The sequence below is a fragment of the Sturnira hondurensis genome, unplaced genomic scaffold (genome assembly GCF_014824575.4).
Source record: "Sturnira hondurensis isolate 20B ecotype Veracruz unplaced genomic scaffold, ASM1482457v3 Scaffold0004998, whole genome shotgun sequence".
NCBI lineage: Eukaryota > Metazoa > Chordata > Mammalia > Chiroptera > Phyllostomidae > Sturnira > Sturnira hondurensis.
In genome coordinates, this window is record NW_028077629.1 from 5615953 (window position 1) to 5629818 (window position 13866).

General features: G+C 37.4%; 1 protein-coding gene across 2 annotated transcripts in view; it reads right to left on the reverse strand.

Moving 5' to 3' along the window:
* CCSER1 (coiled-coil serine rich protein 1) overlaps positions 1 to 13866 on the reverse strand; it is a 698243-nt gene that overhangs the window by 126726 nt on the left and 557651 nt on the right. The window lies entirely within an intron of this gene.

The following is a 13866-nucleotide window of genomic DNA, read 5'->3' on the forward strand; positions in this document are numbered from 1 at the left end:
ACCGATTCTTTTTTAATTTTTATTGAATTTATTGCGGTGACATTGGTTAATAAAATTATATGTTTAAGGTGTATGATTCTATAATACAAAATCTGTATATCATATTGATTGTTCACCACCCCAGTTAAGTCTCCTTCCATCACCGTTTATCTCCCCTTTACTTTCTTTTACCTCCCCCACCCCCCCTTTCTCTCTGGTAATCACCATACTGTTGTCTGTGTCTATGAGGGTTTTTTTCCTTTGCTTAATCCCCTCACCTTTTTCACCCAGCCCCTCAACACCCTCCCCTCTGACAGGAACCAAAATCTTTCATCTCTATTTCCTTCATATTTCTTGGACTCTTTCCTCTCTTATTCATTGACTTTCTCTAGGCACTCACTCATCGCTTCTTACCTGACTTACTGTGCTGAGTCTATAAACTGGTTCTTTACCACTTTCCCTATTTGTCAGAAATATTTTCCTAAATACAATGAATTATAATCAATTAATTAATTACTTTTTAATTTAACAGTTAATCACTTCCTCTTTCAGAGGAAATAAGAGTGAAAACTCTTTAGCATAGCACATAGTGCCTTTCTTTATCTGCTCTTTCTTACTCCTGGAGTGTCAAAGTTTTTCATTTCTAACTTTCTTACCACCTTTGCTCCCCTACAGAGCTGAAATGCAAAACGTGGATTTGTATCTCCTTCCTTACGCATGTGATCCATCTCTGGATCACACTGCTGACGATCCACTGCAACCCTTCATCCTCCTCACATTTCTCATGCTTTAAGAGGCATTTCAAGCATTATTACTATTCCTCTAGAACTTTCCAGTTTTGGCTGAGTTATGTATTCCTAGTGGGTGAGGGTGTGCTCCATACTATCTAAATCATAGTGCTATTTGCTTGCTCTGCACCATCACTGGACTAGTTCTAACCCCTTCGAGTGGCTGCACTACAAGTCTACCTCAATTTATTTAGCTCCACAGATGTGTTTTTAAAAATAAATTGAATACAAGACTTTCTGCCAGCAAAAAGATTACGGCTTTCCATATTTTGAGACTCAATTTATTGCAGTGGCCTGGAACCAAACCTGCAGTATCTCTGAGGTATGCCTTTACTTCATTAGCGTATCATTAGCACCAAACATTGTAACTGACATGTAAGATGCTCAAATCCACATTTTCTTCCCATAAGTTACCAAACAGTATAAACATTAGGCGAATTCTTACTTTTTCTCAATCTGTTAACTTTATCTGAGCTCACAAGGAAGGAAAGAGCTAATAGATTAGAGAAAAGAGAGTATTTGCTTATTCTGGTTCTCTTGGTGTTAAATTCTACTTTCCATTAAACCAAGGGCCCCGCATCTCCAGGCTGATGAGGACCAGTACTGGTCTGGGCCTGTTAGGAACCGGCTGCACAGCAGGAGGTGAGCTTGCACATAATGCTCCTGAATCATCCTAAAATCATGCCCCCAGCCCAGTGTGTGGAAAAAGTTGTCTTTGACAAAACCCAAAACTGGTCCCTGGTGCTAAAAAGTTGGGGACAACTGCAGTAAACAATACAGGACATCTGATTCAAAAGTACTGATATCTCCTCTCATTTGCTGACAACCGGCTTGACTAGGAGACACTATCTCTGCACCTCTTCTTTCATAGCAGTGTTGTTTCTTCCCTGAATCATGAATTTTTGTGGGTAGAGTTTATACTCACCTTCTTTAATCATTTCTTTTCATAGATTCTAAATATTACATGTTATATTGTTAATGGCAAATGGCAAAAGGCTTAGCCTGCTCCACAATGCAAAAAAAAAAAAGCAGGCTTAAGAGGTAGGTGAGAAGGTGGTCATGTTTCTTAGAATCAGAACTCTAGGATAGAATCCTCGGTACTTCAATTAAGTTGCCCTGTGGCTCTGTGCTAGTTACAGAGTTTCTTTGAGCCCCATGGACATTTCTGTGGAGGTTAATGATAACACCAAACTATAAACTGCCTCATATTCCCCGAATTTTACATAATATCTCATTTGAAAAAGAATAACTCCCCTTCATAAAATAAAATGTCACAGGTTGGGTTCTTCGGGACACAAATACTCAGGTGGGATTAAGGGTGCAAAAGGTTTATTAGAAAGTAAATCCATGTGAAAAGAAAAGGAAAAGAGTCATAACTGGGCAGAAGTACAGATGGACTCAGGACTCCTATCTTACAAATCCTCTGCCAGTGGGAGGAGAAGCTCCAGAGCTAAGAAAGCCAGGGAGAAGAACCCCTCCTTGAGGGCAAATAAGTCAGCTCTTCCACCACTGCGTGCCTCGCAGTCATGGGTTGGGCCCTGCCTCAAGAGAACTAGATCTCAACTGTGTCACTTCACTCACTGTCTCAGAGTGCCCAGAGACAAGCTGGACCTCATCTGACAAAGCCCCTAACAGATACAGGCAGTCAGCTAACAACAGGGTTTGCAGCTGGGTGGTGAGTCCTTTATTGAAAGGGAATCTGAGCCTCAGGAAGGATTTACTGAAATTGGTTTTGGTTGATTAATCATCAACAATATTTTTGTATATTAATGTGTATTTTGTCAGTTACTCAGCTTGAAATATTTATCTACATTTTGGCTAATAGAGATTGTAAGAAAGTTTGGTTTTCAAAAAAATATATTCACTTTACACAGTTCTCTAATTTCATTCCTGGGGAACTTTTTCAAGAAGATCAGAATTTCACAGCTTTAAATCAGGGAGGTGCTAACATATACGTGTATTTAATTATAGAATAACATTAAACTTTATCATATGTTATCAGAAGCCATTTTTAAAAGTCTTATCTATGACTGACTTTGCAAATGAAACTTAGTTACCTACAGTTTTGTATGTAATCATTATATTGTGGCAATATTCACAGAGCTCCCTGTTTAACACAAACGTGAAAATCCCTTGCACAATTCTTACTCTGAGATGAATCAGGCTGATAGCAATATTCCCTCAATATTCTCACTGTATTTGCAAAATTCTGGGACATATTCAGCAGGATGATATGTTGAGTTAGATACCATATTAATGTGCAGAATTAAATGGATTTTAACATTATTGGTTTCCAAAATAAAGTTATTCCATTAACATAAAGGCTAATGTAAACAATTTAATGTTGTGTTTGTTTAAATGTATATTATTTATAAACAGGAAAATATATAATTTAATAATTATAATATTCTCTGTATCATCGAGGTATAATAAATTTTTAAGACTCAAGTTCAATTAATTACTTCCCAATTCAACAACTATTCATGAATATGGAATTTCCAATATGATTGATTAAATTAAAAATTGCTACAAATCCTTTGCTATTAGTCTTACTGAAACATGGAATAGCTACCTATCTTTGTACCTGGGCTGGTCTTACTGACTTGCCTGACCAACAGAATACAATGGAAGGAAACACTATATTCTGGGGCTAGAAAACATCTTTCTTTCAGGGCTAGAAAACACTTTTCAGCCTCCACAATTGGTCTCTGAGAACTCCCCCTCTCAGTTTACTCCCTTGCAGAAACAACCCAGCAGCCATGCTTCCACTGGTGGTCTCCTATGAGTTGACATGGGGCATCAGCTGCAAGCCAGGAGAGTGAGTCATCGTGCGCATCCAGCCCAGCGGGGCCTTCAGGTGCCCAGAGCTCCTGCCAATATCTCACCATAACTGCCTCAGCAGAATCATTCCCGAATTCCTGACTTATGAAACTATGAACAAAATAAAAGTACAGTTTTGAGCTACTAAATTTGTACATATGGACAGACTTCAAATCATTAGAATTAGTGTAAATTGACTCATTATAGTTATATAAAAATGTATGCAGTTAAATTTTAAAACAAAATACTTTGTGATTTACTCTCTGACCTTGATGATTTAAGTTATCTAGTGTAAATTTCAGAGAGCTTATTTCATGAATAAAAAAAGAATATGTTCTCATTATATAAACTATGAATTTTAAGCACTTAAATACAAGACTGTTTGGATTACAGCACGTATTACTCTTAGGAAATCTTAAGACTTCTTACTGATTTCCATCACTCAAAAGATAATTACAACAATACCTTAGTTTGCATAGAGCATTTATAATGCATAAAATACTTTTATGTGCAGAATTTCTTCTTGCTATCAGGATCTTTCTTAATGAATTATTAACAAAATGGTATAATTCTAGAGTAAGCAGGGCTTTAGGCATACAAATGAAGCAGAGAATACAGTTGTACCAAAAGTAAAATAAAAGAAAACCATTAATAATACCAAAATCTTTAAGTTGTATTCATTATTCAGTGTATTTCTACATTTTTCGCAATAGTTTGAAACATTAGCCTGTACTGAGAAGTTTGCTAAAATGTTAAAACCATCTCATGAGACAATGGGCTTGTCATTCCAAGTTATTAGTCCTCTTAGATTCACTTTCTTGCATTAATAAGAAAAAAACTGTGTTAACTCTCCTAATATAATATATTCCATCTTATATTTTTCCCACATAGTAAGTAAACAACATGTTACTCTAAGTCATAATCCTTATAAAAATTTGTATTCAAAGTTTTTACTGTTCTTTATTCAGTTTTTTGTGTAAATTAAAATTTAAAAAACAAATATTGGTATTTCACTTTCTAAAGCCTTTTTTTAAATGATGGTGCAAATTTTTTATGTAAAAGGATATGAAACAAATTCTCAGTGTCTCAGAATGAGGTAGTAGATACAATAGATTAGTTTCCTGACTTCCTAAACCTGTGGGTTTCATAAAAACCAATTATAAACTATATGGAAAATATAAATGTCTTTATAAGCTTATCAATAACAATCTTCTATTAGACTTGCCTGATGCAAAATTCACAGGAAAAGAAAAATCCTTAAGAGGTTTTTAGATTTGATGATACCAGCATTATTTTGTCTCACAGTAGACAGGTAAAATTGTCACATTATATCTTATTTATTTTTTTATATCTTATTTCTTATACAACAACAATAACAGCAAAGCAATAGTTTAAGTGACATCTCCCACAGTATTCCCATCATTAATATAATGATAATGGTTTGCATAATATCTATGTAACCTGGAAACCAACAAAAGTAGACTGGAATGCACATGTGTGAACAACGATGACTTCACTCTACTAGTCAGTGGGGGCAGCAGATACCATAGAGTGAGCATGTGTAATATATGGATGTCACATTCAACATGACTGAGCAAGTAGAGCACGAAATGAGCTCAAAATTTGTATTAAGCCTGAATACTTCTCTGCAGAAACTATCTGGATGATTCAGAAGGCCACAGCTATGGGCAACTGGTGACTGGAAGCTTCATCACGACAACACGCCCACTCACCATCACATCTGGTACAGACTTTTTGGTGAAACATCAAATCACCCAGGTAACTCAGCCCCACTAAAGCCCAGATTTGGTGCCCTGAGACTTGTGGTGTTTCCCAAAACTAAAATCACCTTTGAAAGGAAAGAGATTTCCGACCATTGATAAGATTCAGGAAAATATGACACGGAAGCTGATGGTGATTGGGAGAACTGTGTGAGGTTCCAAGGTGCCTACTGTGAAGGGGACCAAGGTGTCATTGTCCTACATACAGTGTTTCTTGTATCTTGTATCTTCTTCAATAAATGTCTCTACTTTTCATATTACATGGCTGGATACCTTCTGAACAGACCTCATATACTATACATGAAAAAATAAAGTAAAATGGTTAAAAACATCCTAACACCCTCTTAAAATTTTCAGTTATGAAGGCATGCTTACTTGCTTTTCATGTTTTAAGTAAGGAATGGGGGATATCTTATTCCTCGACATCCTGAATAAAGTAAGTGGATCAATTTCTGGGAAGGAAAAGTAACAAAAGATATCAGATGCATCTCATTCCCCACCTAAAAGTGTGTAATACAGTTGTTGTTTTTTTTGTTGTTGTTTCAAAATTCTATCTTGACCCAGTTTGAAGATCCTGACTAGAGGACAGTTAGCTCCCCTTCCCAAACAGCTGATTAAGTCCACATCCCAAACACTTTCCTTATTGGGAAGTGTTTGAGATGTGACCTCCACCCCAGGCCCATTATACGCCACCCCTACCAGACCAGGTACTAGGTTACCAACCACAGACTGTATGCCACAGAGCTGTTGCAATTAATCAAATTGGTCGATCCTCAGGGAGCCCCAGAAAAGCCTAGCCAATTCCATCTTGCTTGCCCTACATAAACTGCCCCCTACAGCTCTAGTTTGCAGTTACTCTGTTCACAGAGGACAACCTCCGGCATGGCCCTGCCTGGGAACCTTCTTTCACGTGGAGGTGTAAGTAACAAAGAGTTCTGCCTTTCATCGGAGTGTCAGTATGTTATAACCCACCATCAAAATAATCTTTAAATCTCATAAGACACAGCACTGGTAGGGGCTGGCTGCAGGTAGTGGGCGTACTTCTATCATCCTTTTGGACAAGAGGGCTGAGCCAGCTCTTGAATCCTGGACATTTATGTCAATTCAGACAGAGGGAAGAACAGTCTGAATAATACCAGGCACTGCTGGGGAATGCATATGTATTTTCTGTATAATAAAGGGAGAATAAAGCCCTTTTAGTTTTATAGAGGGGTACCCCCCAAACTGAATTATCTTCTGGATGGGAAGCTCCTTGTAGTACAGGCTTCCCCCACTAGGTGAGTGTTCTAGGAACCCACCTGTATCAATGGGCCAACTGGTGCTGTGAGAGGCTGTGTTAGGCTTCAGTGAATTTTTCTGAAGACTATTTAAACACATTTGTCTACATCATGATGGGTGATTTGAGAATACACCTGCCAACACCACGTTGGTTGTTTAGCATTTTTTGAGGGAAAATGGCATGACCCCCGTGCCCCACCTTCCCTATTCACCCAATCTTGCCCCAAGTGACTTTTTTTTTGTTTCCCAGAATAACAAAAGTCCTCACAGGGACTTTTGCTGATGTGGAAGAGGTAAAACAGAAACCTGCAGAAGCACTAAAAGGCATCAAAACTGATGAGTTCAAAACTGCTTTGAGCAGTGGGAAAATGTCTTGATAGGTGTAGTGCATCCAATAGAGAGTACTTTGAAGGAGACTCTCTCTTCAGAGAGCACTCTGAAGTTCAAATATGTGAGAAAAATACATGTTTTTAATAAATAAATTCCAGTTTTGGGGTGGTATCCCTCATTATGTTAAGAAAGGTGAGTAAAAATTCCAGAAGAGGAACATCATAATACTATCCAATCCTAAAAAATTGTGTATTATCCTATTTTGTGTTGTGCTTAATTATGACAATGATGAACAAAGAGGAAATAAGTAATGCTTTAGGGGTGTTTTTCAAGGACATAGGCATAATTGTTGAATTCTGAGAATGAAATAAAACAGAGAGCTCAACATTAACGCTGTACAGGAATGATAAATAATGTGACTCAATTTAAGCAGTGGTTTTAGGCAGTCTGGGAGGTCAGAAATCTGAGCTGCAAAAAAAAGCAGGGGACATTAGCTGAAGCCACAGATTACAGCTACAAAACATAAACCAGTATTAGATAGTAAGCAAAGAAGGAAAGGCCATGTTTTGTTGTCTTTCAGAGCACTAATGGATAACAATGGCATACACAGTAATACCTTCACATACTCATTATATGTACATTGGTAAGCAGGAGTCTATTGAGATGGCATCTACACAAATCAGGCAAAAGTTGGTTTTTCATCATATGAAGTAGATATACTTTTGAATGGTTGCTTGTATAGCAAATGCCTATAAACTGTGCCCAACTGCATAATTAACTTCCATCACAAAATAAAATTTTGGCTTAAAGGTTGTTATATAGATTATATATAAGAGTATTGGGAAGTCTTAGATTATAATTAAATGGCATTAACCTATCCTGAAAACTCCCATCTAATATTAAAAAATCCCTACCAACCTAGCAGTGTTTTTCATGTTTCCTCTTGCTCTCTTTCAGCCTGGACAGAGAAGGCTTTTGCATGGGAGTCTTTGTTGTGTCACAATTTGTCTGTGTGACCTTGGATAAATCAATTACCAACGATGAAAATACAATTTACTAAAATTCTGAGAAAATCCCATATACTTCACACACATCTTCAGTGGATGTTCATTTCACACTTTTTACTGGGAATGTGTTACTAATCACATTTTTCAGTGTTTTAGCAACATTTCTATGTTTTCAAACTAAATGAAATAATTATTACTGATGTAAACTCAAGTCTGCATTATCAGCCAAACTGTGTATCTCAGCAGTCGTCTATACTACTCCCTAGAGTTTCTGTTTTCCTCCTGAAGTGGGGATCATGGGGTCTTTTTTTCCACAGTGGGACTCATTCAAGGACATAGGAAGAAGACAACCACAATTAGGCTGTGATGGGTAGAATGTGTACAATGGCACCCCAAAGCTGCCATGTCCTCCACTCCAGAATCTGTGAACAGGACAGGACATCATTCTTATGGTTATGCTATTCTGTTCTATGAAACAATTGACCTTAAAATATGGAGAGTATTTGGATGGGCTTCATCTAGTCAAACGAGCCCTCAAGGGTCAAATAAAAACAAAGTCAGATACTCAAAGCATGAGAAGAACTTGACTCACTATAGCTGTTATGAGGATTTAGTGGGTCATGTGAGAAGGATGATGGGTCTTAAGGACATAAGAGAAGACTCCACCTAATAGCCAACAAGAAACAGAGACCTTAAACCTATAATGCCAAGGAAGTAAACTCTTCCAATAATAGAAATGGCCCTGGAAGGGACCCTGGCTCTGGATGACAATGCAGCTGGCCAACTTCAGCCTTGGGAGACTGACAGAAGACTTAGAAGTATTTTTTTAAGTCACCATGCCTGTATTAATTTGTCACATAGTATTGGAAAACAAATCCAGAAAGCTTTCTTGAGAAATAAATATCCAGCCAGAACTCAATGGTCAGAAGGAATTAGTAAATGATCAAAGACAGGCCAGTGTTTCTCAGCAGAGGCAGAACCACGGGAATTCCTGGAGTCAAAGGAAACTAGGGCACGAGTCCAGAGAACAAGTCCTTTAGTATAATGGTGGGGCCAGGTATACACGGGCAAGGAGCGACAAGTGAAAACCAGATCGTAAGAGTCATTTATACCATAATAGACATTATATTTTATTCAGAAGGTTATGATGTAGCAATATAGGATTTCAATTCATAGAAGAGTATTATCACATTTAAGCTCATGCAGCTTACTCCAGGTACAGAATGGAAAACGAGCTGGATGAGACTAAAACTAGGAACAGTTAGGAGATTGGTTTAACAATTCAAGTAAGAAATAATTAGCATTTAAACTAAAATGGAGCTGAGGCCGTGGACTCAAAGCCCATTTAGAAGGTAGATGCTCCCAGTCATGGGTGTTGTGGGAAGGAAAACACGAGAATGGCATCAAGAATCACACTAAGTCTCTGGCAGATCTACTGGGTGAACGAAATTACTGCACACTTCTGTTGAGAGCAAATACTACTTGAGATGAAGGATCTAAGATGAGAAGATGAACTGTAACATCCAGCTGAAAAAAATGTAGTACGCACTGGCTACGTAGGTGCGGACGCAGAAAAGATGGCTAGAGTCAGGAAATCGAGGTTTGGGAACTACCAGTATATTGATGTAGTGGAAAATAAATAGTTAAAAAAGTGAAGAAATATGAAAATTAACTGTTTGACAATGAAGAAAGCACCGTTTTATAATGCCTATGGCTGGAAATAACTTTAAGAAGGAGAGTGAAACTGATATTACATGTGACGCAGATGAAGTAAAATAAGGGCTTACCAACTTTTTGGTGTTAGTATTACAGGTTACTGTGGGCTCAGAAGTGAACTAAAGATGAAGGAAAAATATGGGATTACCAACCACATAATTTTCAAAATGCAAGATCCTTCCAAGAAATGAAGAATAGTACCTAATAGTAGCTAAGATCGAGATGCTGTGTGTGTGTATTTTAGTTGGAAAAGCTTGAAGAGATTTAATGACTGAGGGAAATGATTCAGTAAAGAGGAGGAAGTTAAAAATACAAGGGACAGAAGGAATAACTAAGGGAGAGAAATCCTTCAAGTGTTAAGGGATGGTGTCCAGGACATAGAATGAGGCATTAGCTTCCAGTCAGCAAAGAAGTATCAATGAACAGAAGGAAATGACATAATGTTTTGTTGATGGAGCTTCAATGGAAAGGATGCCCTTTGTAAAAATAAAAATAAAAACTTTAACTATGTAACAAACTGTTAAGAATGGAATGTATCTCCTCAAAAGTCATATGTTGAAGTACAAATGCCCAGTACCACAGAACATGGCCCCATTTGGGAAAAGAAGTCACTTGTACATGTAATTACTTAAGGCAAGAAAATACTGGAATAAGGTAGATGCTTAACCCAACATGACTAGTGTCTTTATAAAAAGGAGGGATTTTGACACAGAACATGAGTGAGCATGGGGGAAAATGCCACTTGAAGATTGGAGGTATGCTGTTATAAACTGAGGAACTACCAGAAGTGAGGAGAGAGACCAGGAACAGATCACTCCCGAGTGCCCTCACAGGAAGCTCTGCTCCACAGACACCTTCCTCTTACAGTTCTAGCCTCCAGAGCTTGGAGACAGTAAGTCTCTGTTGACTAAGCCATTCAGTTTGTGGTAGCTCATTACAGCAGACTTAGGAGACTAATACACAGACATAACAAAATTTACAGCTGCTACACCTTCACACAGATTATACGTAAATATTGAGTTGACATATGATTTATCAATAATTAATAAATGAGCAAAAAGAAAGAAGAATGGGGGGAAAGTATATGAGGGGACCCCCAAAACATGGCATTTATTAAAAAGTTGTGTATTTATTTTATATGTTTAAACTTTATTCACCTTCAAAGTATTCTCCATTTGATGAAATATGCCTACCAAGATCTTTTTTCTCACTGCACAAAAGTTTTTTAACTTGTCAATTTAGATGTCTTTTAGTGCTTCTGCAGGTTTCTGTTTTACCTATTCCACATCAGCAAAACATTTCGGTGTGAGGACTTCTTTCATCGGGGAAATAAAAATGAAGTCACTTGGGGAAAGATCAGGTGAATAGGGAGGGTGGGGCATGGGGGTCATGCCGTTTTCCATCAAAAACTGCTGAACATTCAGTGCGGTGTTGGCAGGTGCACTCTTCAATCACTCATCCTAAAATGGGTGAAACATGTTGAAAGAGTCTTCAAAAAAAATCCACTGAAGCTGAACACAGCCTCTCACAGCAATGCCAGCTGGTACACTGATACAAGTGGGTTCTAGGAACCAGTAGGGTTCCTAGCAGAGAAATCTTGTACTACAAGGTGCCTACCTTCCAGAACATAATCCTGTTTTGGGGGGTCCCTTATTGTATAAACCATGACCAACTTTTTAATGTGTGTCTCACCCTTGAAAAAGCTCTCCAAATGTTTACTCTAATGTATAACACAGAGTAATATTACAAATAGATGGGCTCATTAGTGTATCAACTATAACAGTATTTCTTTATTTTTTAACTTATAAACATAATATATCCTTATTTTGCATGTTTAGTAGCTAGTTTATTCTTAAGTGAAGAGGTGCATGTATCTACTTAAGTCTGTACCTATGGTAGTATTTTTGTCCTTATGTCACACCTTATCATTTTAATTAACCCCAGAGCTTACTGTTGTGGGCTGTTGTGCAGATAGTAGGGCAACCATTACCGCACTCAGGAATCACCCCATTCTTGTGACTTGGGGCTCATCAGAATGTCTAGATGAGTCAATCACATCAAAGTCAAATTCACTTTGACTGCTAATCAGTATGTGATGAAGTTCCTGGAGATATGCAATTGTTCTGACTCATTTTTGCATATAATCAAAATGTAGTTAAGAAAAATATCACCTGCAGGCATGGGGGAAAATGTAAATAATTGCCCTGATACCCATACCCCATCCTTATTCAATCTCAGCCCTGCTGGATAAAAGAAAACATCCTTGAAGACTGAAAATTAGCGGCCATATATCAGATACTTGAATACTTATGGGTATAAATGTTGAAAGCAATGTAAGTACACAACAATTAAAGAATGATTGTTAAATGATGATTAATTCATTCAGTGACATATTCTGCAATTTTTATAAAATCTATGTGGTTAAGTAAAACTAACCACATAGATTTACAGTTTTTGTAAATAAAATACATACTTGTCACATATCTGAAAATATGCAAAAGTGTGAGAATTAGTTTGTTAGGGTTGTAACTTTATGTGTGATTTAAAATTTTTAATTTCTAAATTTTTATAATGTGCTAACAATATTATAGGTGCTATATCCAGAAAAATACATGTGAAAAACAAAATATTTATCCAAAGATATTGAGCAATCATGTAATCTACTGAATCTAAGGCACACATATTTTAGTCTCAGAGTAATATTGTGTTCAAAAGAAACTATTATAGGCCCATTAAAGAATTTCACAACAACCAGAGGTCTTCATTTGTATTATTATGAACAGTGTGACTAGAACACATAGTTCATAACAATAACTTTAAAAATAATTTTATTGTTCAATTATAGTTGTCCCCACTTTTCCCACCTTACTCTCGCCTGCCCTGCCCACCCACCATCTCCTACATTCAATCCTCCCTGCCCCATTGTCCTTGTCTATGGATCCTTTACACTTGTTCCTTAACTTGACCCTTCTGCTTCTTTCCTCATTATCACCCTCCCCCATACCCTCTGGTCACTGTCAGTTTGTTCTTTATTTCCATGTCTCTGGACATCCATTTTTCTCAGTTGTTTTGTTGATTAGGTTCCACTTATAGGTGAGATCATGTGGTATTCATCTTCCCTAACTAGTTCATTTCACTTAGCATAATGCACTCCAGATCCATCCATGCCGTCTCAAAGGGCAGGAGCTCCCTCTTTCTGCTGCATAATATTCCATTGTGTAAATGTACCACCATTTTTGACTCATCCATTTACTGATGGGCTTTCTTAGCACATGCCTATTGTAAATAACACTGCTGTGAGGTGCATAGTTTCTTTCAAATTGTGTTTCAGGATTCTTACGGTAAAATCCCAGCAGTGGAATTGCCAGGTCAAAAGGCAGTTCTGTTTTTAGTTTTCTGAGGAAATTTCATACTGTTTTTCACAGTGGCTGCACCAGTCTGCAATCCCACCTACAGTGTACTAGAGTTCCCTCTTCTCTACAACCTCACCAGCACTTGTTGTTTGTTGATTTGATTATGATGGCCATTCTGACTGGTGTGAAGTGGTATCTCATTGTGATTTGAAATTGTATCTCTCTGATGGCTAGTGATGCTGAGCACATTTTCATATGTCTCTGGGCCCTCTGTATGTCCTCCTTGGAGAAGGATCTGTTCAGGTCATTTACCCATTTTTAATTGGATTGACTATCTTCCTGGAGTGGAGTCATGTGAGTTCTTTACATATTTTGGAAATCAAACCCTTTTCTGAAGTATCATTGGCAAATATATGTTCCCACGCAGTTGGTTCCCTTTTCATTTCTGCTGATGTTTTCTTTAGCCATGCAGAAGCTTTTTAATTTGACATAGACCAATTTGTTTATTCTTTCCTTTATATCCCTTGCTCTACGGGACATATTGGTGAAAATATTGCTGCATGGAACATCTGAAATTTTCCTTCCTATATTCTCATCTAGAATTTTTATGGTGACACAACTTATATTTAAATCTTTTATAAATCTTGAGTTTATTTTTGTGTACGGTGTAAGTTGGTGGTTGAGTTTCATTTTTTTGCATGCAGCTTTCCAGATCTCCCACTAATACCACTTGTTGAAGAGGCTATTTTTACTCCATTTTATGCTTTTCCCCACTTTGGCAAATATTAATTGACCATAGAAATGTGCATTTATT